General features: G+C 37.4%; 1 protein-coding gene across 7 annotated transcripts in view; it reads left to right on the top strand.

The window, feature by feature from the left end:
* The window catches only part of CDKAL1 (CDK5 regulatory subunit associated protein 1 like 1), a 663852-nt gene that overhangs the window by 65117 nt on the left and 588678 nt on the right, over window positions 1-10057 (top strand). The window lies entirely within an intron of this gene.

Genomic DNA, 10057 nt, shown 5'->3' on the forward strand with positions numbered 1-10057 from the left:
TTGTTTTGTTAGTATCAACAGATAGGTCTGTGTTTGAATGCCTGCTTTATTGTTTCCTAGTTGAGTGACTCCCAGCTTACTTGACTTGAAGTCTGATTTTTCATCCTCATAATGAAGGCTATGTAATGTGGTACCTAATAAAGTCATCTTGAGGATTAGAGATAGGATATGTAAATGGCCTGCTATCAGGCAGTGTAGGTGGGGTGCCATAACTTTACTAATCACAGTGGTAGTTTTTATATTTTTTTCTCTTGAAAATCCTTCCTGATACCTGTTTTCCTTTTTCCTTTAACGTTATAGTATTTAACTGTATCTGCTGAGTGGATATCTAGAGAGTTTCTAAAAGGAGGAACTCTTTTGGGATTCTGGGGCTTTAGACATGATTGAAACAAATGTCTCTTAATTGCAGGCTGAGAGAGACATGGTGGGGATCATTAGAGTCCCACCACTGAGTGTTAAAAAAGGATGTAAGTGCTGAGCCAACATTTTCTTTCTTCTTTATCTCCTGTCTGTTATTCCCTTCTCTCTGTCCATTAATATCTGTTGTGAGGTTGTTATGGTACCTGGAGTCATGGTGTAGACGTGGTAGTACTTGTAATAGCAATTGCAGGTCTTCTATTTTAGACTGATGGTATGGGGGCCACAGAATGCTGTGCAGGCATTAATGGATTCGAAGAACTTCAGAGGCATCATTGGAAAGATGAAGTTGCATTTCTTTAAATTCTTATATTTATAATGGGCATAGTAACCAAAAGCATTTGCATAATTTGGAATCTAGGGAAGGCTGTGCTGTGGGCTGGTTTTGTAATAAATTTGCTTTTGCTAATGTCACATACTGATTTTCTTTGTCCCAAAAGGCAAAAGTGTTTCTAAACTGAAACCTCAGCTAACTGAGCCTAATATTGATTTTGAAGGCTGTGTAGTGATGACAGAAAAATAGGATAGAGCCATTTTTGAAGAGAGAATATATTTGAACTTTTACATTAAGTACAGCATGTGTTACATGTCTGACACATCTTGCTAAAGCAAGTCATTAATGACATGACCTCCTGTCATGAGCATAGACACATGTTTTAAATTCATAAATGACAGTCTACTGCAAAGTGTCTATTGTGTTCATTAAAATATACATATGAAGCTGGAGTCCCACTAAACATTTCAGATAGCTAATTTTATCAACTCTTAATAATTAATTAGTTTTTAGCACTAAGAGTCAAGGTAATTAGATTTACTACAGGCTATACGATTTCAGCCTCAGGAAGATGAAAGGAGACGTTTATTTTTCATATACTTAAACATTGGCGTTTCTACTTTCACACTCTCACGGTCTGTATATAACATAAGAATTTAGTGAGTTTTTTTTATTGTTATAAAACTATAATGATAAAATATACTCAGTGCTTTTTAGTCTGCTTCAATTTGATTGTAGTCTGTTGGAATATTAAAATTCCATCTGGGGCAGCCCGGGTGGCTCAGCGGTTTAGTGCTGCCTTGGGCCCAGGGCCTGATTTTGGAGACCCGGGAACGAGTCCCACGTCAGGCTCCCTGCATGGATCCTGCTTCTCCCTCTGCCTGTGTCTCTGCCTCTCTCTCTGTCTCTCTCCCTGTTTCTCATGAATAAATAAAAAAATTTTTAAAATTCCATCTGCAGTTAATTAAAAAAGTCTTTTCTGCTATTGTAGTTTATTTTCACATTATTTTATTTACGTTTTTATTAATTTGATCTTTAGGATGGGTTATATCTTCACATGGCTTAAAGTCCCAGAATATAAAAAGATTATAGGCAGTTTTGTTTCTATCTGAATACCTTACTTGCTTGGTTCCTCTACCCCCATTAGGTACAAACGTTTACTAGTTTCTTGTGTATCATTCCATAGTTTGTAAAAATGCAAACAAATACAACTATATATCTTTATTTTCTCTCCTTTATTACATTTTATTTTTAAAAATTTTCCTTTATTACATTTTAAGAAGTAGAAGTCCAGAGATAATAAGGTAATAGATAGTAAATCTTAGATATTAGTTAAGAACTTGGAAAGAACAAAGTCACAGTGTTTTTGCACTTGGAAATCAGTTCATTCAGTTACGTGTACCCCTCCCTTCCTGTTATTTCCGGTTGAGTGTACATTTTGCTTCATTTTCAGAAGAGAAAGTTCCTGGAGAAGACCTACCTTTTCTGGAATTGTTTCTGTTTGACCCATCCTATGCAAACGTACTCACTCATGCAAACACTGGGTGCTTTATACAAATACTACCACCTGTATTTTTTATTTGTGTTTCTCAAAGGAGTTTCTGGTAAAATTTGCATAATGACTTGGCTCATTTAGCTTTGTATATTGTTAAGAGTTCAAATGCTGTGGATATGAAAGATTATAGTGTGTACCAAATAAAAAGGTTCTGTGACAGGTGATGTTCTCAGGATAACTCTGTTTTAGGTATTTAAATCTAATTTGCATATTGAATCGACATCTATGATTATTAACCTAACTCCATTTACAGTTGATGAGAATTTGCATAAAATTGGTCTTGATAGCTTAAGGTATAGTGAGCAAATGTTAACTCCTTATGTAGTATGTGCAAGTCTCACTGTCATGGTGAAAATTAATCTAAGCGCATTTGGTATACTGATAATCTTTTCTAGAAATTAACTGCGGTATCATGTCAGAATGTCAAACATGTCTGACAATTTGTCTTTTCATACTGGAAATGGTGGATAGCGTATTTAAAATTCTAGCAGCTGTGCTGTATCAAATTCTCTCTATATGAATCTCATTCTTGGTAGGCACATCATTCAGGAGGAGCTTGTGGCTTGTGATTTATTTGATGATTTTGAAAGAAATTACAATGATTTTTATTCATTTCATGTTCTTGTTTTATTGTAGGCTTTCTTTTCTGGCCTTAATTGGTAACTTGCCAATTATTTGGTCTTTTTTTTTTTTTTTTTTTTAATTTGTTGTTTGGAGAAGGTGATTCTTTTTATTAAGTACAGTGTGGGTATGTATGTGTAATACTTGGGGCAGTGTGCAGGTACACATCTGCTTTTCAGATGAAGTTCTTGGGTATTTACAAAGGTTGATTACTTAGAACGTTGATTGCCTTAGATTTGCAAAAGTGGAGGAAAATCACATCTCTTATTTTCTCCATCTGTGGTTAAACCTCTGTCAGTATATTGGTAAGGGGATTAGGCCATTTACTAGGCCTCTGTATTTGAATAGTTTGATTCTATCTGTTTCAATGAAGTCATTATTCTTTGTTAGGATGTCAGGATGATACCCCTTTCAGGGTGGTAACTGAACAAACATCAGTTCTTAAATAATACAATTTCTATTAAAATTTTTCTCCTTTTATCAGTAGAATAGTCTATTCCTTTTAGAATAAGATTTTAATAAGATGGTAATTAGATGATACTCAAGATGTTTGATTTTATTTATAAAGTTTTGGTTGCCTTGAGTAAATCTAGTGATGTACAAAAACAAAACAAAACACAACAAAAACCAAAACCCTGGAGAAGGAGTATATATTTTTAAACAGTATTTATAAATTATGTTTGGCTAGCAAGCACTCTTAGTGTATTTTAAACTATGAGATTTGTAAAATTCACTTTATGTACAATATTAGATTAGGATGTGTGTTATATAAAGTATAAGGTATTCCTCTCTGACACCTGGCATATTTCTTCATTCCCAAATTCTTTGGTGTGCTGAAAGATAAAACAGTCATCTCCTTAGTCCCATTGATCCTGGATCCCCTGAGGGAACTGGCAATTTCCCTTGGATGGCATTGCTAAATTTTCAGTTTTCTTTCTGCATTGTTCTCCCTGTGACCCACACTTTGGTCGGATTACTGAGAAAATCAGTGTTACTGATAAATCCTTTGTATATGATTCTAAAATTCTCAGTACCACTGAGAAAGAGCGAAACACACAATTAAATACAAATGGTGGCATCTTGTTTAATTTTGAGTTAACGGAGATTAGCCCATTGTCATTGGTCACTTGGGGTAGCACTGCTTGGGAGTCCATGATAAAGATCATAATGATGCTTATTTTTTCTTTTAGGTAAATTAATGTTTGAGGATAGGAAGTTTTTATTAAGTTTTAATAAAAGATCATTTTGGAAGGAGAAGAGTAAGTGGTGAATAAATTTTTAAGTTGAAGGAATGGAAGGAAAAGAAATAAATTTTGAGTTGATTTAAATTTGTCCTTAGAGAATAAGAGATCAGGGCTCTCTCAGAGCTTCTCCTCTGGTAGCGATCTGGTAGTGAGTAGATGGGGATGAAGAAGATGATGTGAACAAAAATATGAGAGGATCAAGTACTAGCATACTGATAATGCAGACCTTCAAAATTTAACATGCATTCTGGAATTATGATGGAAGGAAAAACTCTTGATAACATTTAACATAATCATGTCTTATAGCTAACAAAACTGAGGCCTACATAGAATGGGGTACCTTCGCCTTGTGCCAAGTTATTGAACCCAGTTATTCAGCCCAGCACCTTTTTCTACACTATCCTCCTGTGTTTATTGCTTATACAGAATTTTTAGTGGGTTACTGGATGGTTAGGTATTATTGAGAAAGGAGGTGGGAAAACCTAATGCAAATGTGTTTCACAGTGTTCTGCTGCAGACAAGGCCACTGACAGTTAATAGTAGCTAACATAACTGTGAGGGCTTGCTTTATAAGAGGCGTGTATACTTTACATGTAATTCTCAAGAGCAATGAAGTCGATATAGCATTATTATACTATTTTGTGGTTGCAAAAGCTAAGTCTTAGAGAGGTGAAGTAGTGTGTTAAAAATACATACCTATTGAGTATGGGAGCACAGATTTGAAGTATCATATCCCATTCAGCTTCCCCATGGTATGTCATTCAGCATATAAAGGAAGGTATTTGAACAAATCATAAAGCCCTTTTCAACTCTTAACACCCTGGGACCACTGGATTTTAACTTTTTATAAAAAATTTTTCTTTTCAATTATAATATGGAAGGTTAGCTTATTGGATTTCACTCTAGCTTCTGAGAGGGGTAGGCTCCTTCATGTGGCAGAGTTCATTCAGGAAGGTCTTCGAACTCTTAGGAAGAATTGAAGTTAGCCTTGCTGTTATTTGGTCTTAGGATTTCAGACTTTGCCCCATTGGTTAGTGATTTCTTTCTGTAGTGGTCTTAAACCATATTTTAAATGGTGTAATTATAGTCCTTTGAGGATTGATAGCACATGGGCAAGTTACACAATTTACCTTAATTTGGAAAATTGGAATATATGCCTACCTCTTGTGTTTTCATATTCTTCCTCCGGGATTCTTTAGAAATTACTGATTCTGCAGCTTCACCTGCTTGTTCTGTCATTACTCTGGGATCTCAGTTACCTGGGCTGGTTTTGAACAGTGAGACATTTAGTTCTTCTTACTCATCTTGGTTTCCACTTCCTTTTAACCGAATTCATTATATTATTTTCTAATATGAAGGAAATTGTCACATCCAGTTTCTCAGGGCAAGGAAGAAAAACTCACTGATAATCTTTTCTCTGGGTCTCCTTTATTATTTGGGACTATAGCCTTGACATACTGATTAAATCTCAGAGGTGTGTAGATTTAGGGAGTGGCATCCATCTGTTTCCATTGCCTTTAGAAACAAGGAGGATATTGTGAGCAAAGGTGGTATTCTATGACTTTTTCACCTCCTACTTTTTCCTCCTTCTCTCTATTATTTGCCTCTGGCAAGTACCAATAAGAGAGTCACAGTGCAGACCTCAAGGAATTTGATGCAAATCTATGTCCTCTTCTGCAGGTAGTGATTTTTCTTTTGAGAAACAGCTCCTGGCTTGTATGGGGGGCCTCGTTAGAGACTGAGTACTCAATTGTGAGAAGTCAGGTGACCATGTGGCTTGAGCTTCCTCTCATGAATTAGGTGTTGTCTGACCCATTTTGCCATTGAGTGGGATTGAACAGCAGACTCTATTATCAAATGGAGATAGTTATAGTTATAACAGGCTAAACTTGGGTAGGTCTGGAAGGTATAGCTAGGTTATACGAGCAGGTGGCTCAGAAACCTTTGAGACCAGCTTTTGTTTCATTGTTTCCTTCAGACCATGCCTATGGCCTCCTGGGAGTTCCTTATGACCAGTTGAGCAAAGAAGAAAAAAACTTGAGCCTGATTTACAAATGAGTCTGTATGACATGCTGGTACCACTCAAAAGCAAACATTGCAGCGCCAAAGCACCACTTGAGACTAACCATGAATGACAATGATGAAGGAAAGTCCATCTAGTGGGCAGAACTTTGAACAATGTGGGCTTTTTTTTTTTCCTACTATATTTTTAGTAGATGCACCAGAGATACAGATCTACATTGATTAATGAGTTGTTGGTAATGTTTTGTCTGGATGGTCAGGGATGTGGAAGGAAAAGGATCTGAAGATGGGTGATAAGGAAGAGTAGAGAAAAGGTGTGTGAATGGACCACTCTAAATATTCACAAACTGTGAAGATTGTGTCCCTTGTGAATGCTCATTAAAGGGCATCTACTGCAAAGGAAACTTTTGCTAATGAGGTGGGCAAAATGATGTGCTTTGTGAATGTCAGTCTCTTTCTGTAGCCACTTTAGGGGTTGCTCAATGGGCTCATGAGAAAGTGGCTGTGTTGGCAGGATGGGGAGTCCATGGTTCAGCAGTATGGCCTTTCTCTTAACAAGGTTCACCTGGTTAATGCTGTTGCTAAGTGTCTAATCTGACAACCGAGAGTTCAAAATTGAGTCCCTGATGCAGTACCATTCTTCAAGGGAACCAGTCAATTATTTGTTGATAGTTGACTACAGTGGACCTCTTCCATTATAGAGCAGGCAAAGATTTATCCTCACTGGAATAGCCACATATTCTTCATATAAATTTGCTTTCTTTACCTATAATGCTTTTGCTAGCACCACCATCTGTGTATTCGCAGAATACTTTATCCACTGTCCTGGCATTCTGTATTGTTTTGCTCAGGGAATGATTCCACAGCAAGAAAGGTGTAGAATGGGCTTATGTCCTTGGAATTAACTGGTCTTGTCATGTGCCGTGTATCCTGTTCCCTGAAAGTGGCCAGCTTAATTGAAAGGTGGAATTGATAACTCATTATTTCAGTTACAGCACCAGTTGAGAGACAATATCATGAAAGGATGCGGTTCTGTTTTGCAAGATGTAGGATATACTTTGAATTACAAGGTGCTGTCTCTCTCATAGTGAGAATTTATGGTTGTGGGAATCAAGGGTTAGAAGTGAGAGTGGTTTTCTCACTATTATACTTAATAATCATTTGTAGAACTTTTGCTACCTGTCCTGGGAATACTGGGTTCTGCTGGTTTGGAGATCTTAGTTGCCAAGGGGTGGATGTTTCCACTAGGGGAAACAACAATGGCTACATTGAATTGGAAGATGAGACTGCAACTTGGCCATTTTGGGGTCTTTGTATCCCTGAACTAATAGGCAAAAGAAGAGGCTAATTTACTCGCTGATTACTAAGGGGGGAAATTGGGTTACTGTTACACAGTGGAGTCAAGGAGACAAAATCTGGAATTCAGGAGGTTTTCTGGGCTACCTTTTAATACTTCCATTCCCAGTACTAAAAGTTAGTGGGAACCTACAGCACCTCAAAAGGGCAGAATGATTAATGACTCAAATCTTTGAATAGTAAAGGTTAGGGTCAGGTTGCCAGGTGAAGAACCCAGAGCAGCTGAGTTTAATCTCTAGTGCTGCTGCTGCTGCTGCTGCTGCTGCTGCTTCTTCTTCTTCTTCTTCTTCTTCTTCTTCTTCTTCTTCTTCTTCTTCTTTTTAATCTTTCATTCAGGTCTATGCTTAATTTTTTGAACATATGTAATGTAGTTCTAATTTTTAAATCTGTTTGTCTTCTAATGCCAATGTCTGTATTAATTCTGGGTCCGTTTTGATTTACTGATTTTCTCTGCATTATGGGGATTTTTATTTTCCTTAGTTTTTATATGCCCAATAACTTCTGATTGGATGTTTGACATTGTAAGTATTACCTTGCTGGATAATTTTGTATCCCTGTAAATATTCTTCATATTTGTTCTGGGATGTAGCTTGATTTTTTGAATCTGAGTAAAACCATGCTCAGTCAAGGCTGCTGCCAAGGCAAGACCCTTCTGTGTACCTTACCCAGTATTCCCATGGATCCTATTTTCCCGCATGACTGGAGAGAACAAACATTACTTCCAGCCCTGAGTGAGCTTTGCACACTGTTACCTTCATTCTTCTGACATCATTCTTTCCCTGCCTTTGGGAAGCTTTCTCACTATGCCTTGATCAGGACTCAGACAAAATTTCAAGAGCAACCTCTGCAGATCTCTGGAATTCTTTTGCTGTGTAGCTTGCTTCTCTCCAGTACTCCATCCTGCAGACTATAGCAAATCTTGGTTACCCGAACTCTTGACTCTGGTCTTCTCATTGTGGAGTCCTTTGGACTGTCTTGTTCATATAACTCAGACTGGAAACTCTTTCAAGGCAGTAAGCTGGAGCCCACCTGATTTGCATGCTCCCTCTCGGGGGTCAATGTCCTTCATTGTGTGACATTCAGTGTCTTAAAAACTGTGGTTTTTTTTTTTTTTAAAGATTTTATTTATTTATTCATGAGAGACACAGGGAGGCAGAGACATAGAGGGAGAAGTGGGCTCCTCACAAGGAGCCTGATGTGGGCTTGATCCCCAAACTTGAGATCACACCCTGAGCTGAAGGCAGATGCTCAACTGCTGAGCCACCCAGGCGTCCCTTCAGGTGGGGGCTTTTAGTATTATGTTTTAGATAACATATTCATGTAACATTTAATAGGCTAAGATTAAATAAAAAAAATCCCTATGTTGATTATTTAGAAAGTTAAAAGGAAAGCTTTCTGCATAATGGGAGCTGGTTTTTTAGTAATTTATAACCACTTTATCATGACAAGATAATTTTTGTTGGAGATTGTATCTTTCCAGACTTTTTCCTTATAAGCTGTAGAACACAGAGAAGAGAGAAAGCAGATAAGGTTGACCTGATTGCCTCTGTAGGTTTGTATACACAGAGAAGCTGGATGTGTAGAATTTCAAGAAGGTAATAGAGAAGTCTGGGTGTAGTTTATCTGAGCACCAAAGGATCATTTGTAAATAAATGTAGAATGAGAAAAGCAAAGAATCAAAAGGGAAACTTTAAAGCACAATGTTCCTAAGGTCTTGTCATAAGGATATATTTCTGTGTTTATTACCTATTGATTTGAGGTCTGCTTAGGGTATGTTGGAAAATTTTATCAGTTTGAAGGAGCTGATCCTAAAATGCTACAAAAAAGTTAGATATGAAATGGGAAAGAAAGTTAACTTTCATGAAACTTTTCATAGACTGTTTCAGTTCTGGGCAAAAAAGAGCTGTGTGTCTCCCACCGAGGTTTTAAAATATGTTCTGGCTGTTTGTGTGAGTTTTATGAAGTTAGGTTTTATTTATTTGGCTTCTTTTTGCCTTACTCTGTGCCGGTGCTTTACATATACTATTTTCTCTTGTCCTCCTGGTGAATGGTATTAATCTATCTTAGAGATGAAGTTTTTTTTTGTTTTGTTTTTTTGTTTTGTTTTGTTTTTTTTAAAGATTTTATTTATTTCAGAGAGAACAGGATCAGGGGTAGCAGGGAGGAACAGAGGGAGAAGTGGACTCCCCACTGAGCAGGGACCCCACCCCATCCCCTGGCAGGGGGTTTGCCTTTGCCTTGGGGCTTGATCCCAGGACCCTAAGATCATGACCTGACCTGAAGGCAGACACTTAACCGACTGAGCCACCAGGTGCCCCAAAGATGAAGGTTTTGAGGCTTGTAGGGTTTAGGTAGCTTGCTTAGGGTCAGTGGTAGGAAGTAAGTGGGGATAATGCTTGGGATATTGACTCCCAAGCAGATACTCTTGATACCTCACCCATGCATAGGTTGTGTGTTTGTAGTTGCTTTTTCTGAAGGTAATAGACAAATATTTCTTTCATCAGGAAAGAGCAGAAACTGAACTGAAAATAGTTCTTAGATGATCAATTTCTTCTGGTTACCAAACTA

This window comes from Canis lupus, chromosome 35 (assembly GCF_003254725.2).
Source record: "Canis lupus dingo isolate Sandy chromosome 35, ASM325472v2, whole genome shotgun sequence".
In the NCBI taxonomy this organism is placed as follows: domain Eukaryota; kingdom Metazoa; phylum Chordata; class Mammalia; order Carnivora; family Canidae; genus Canis; species Canis lupus.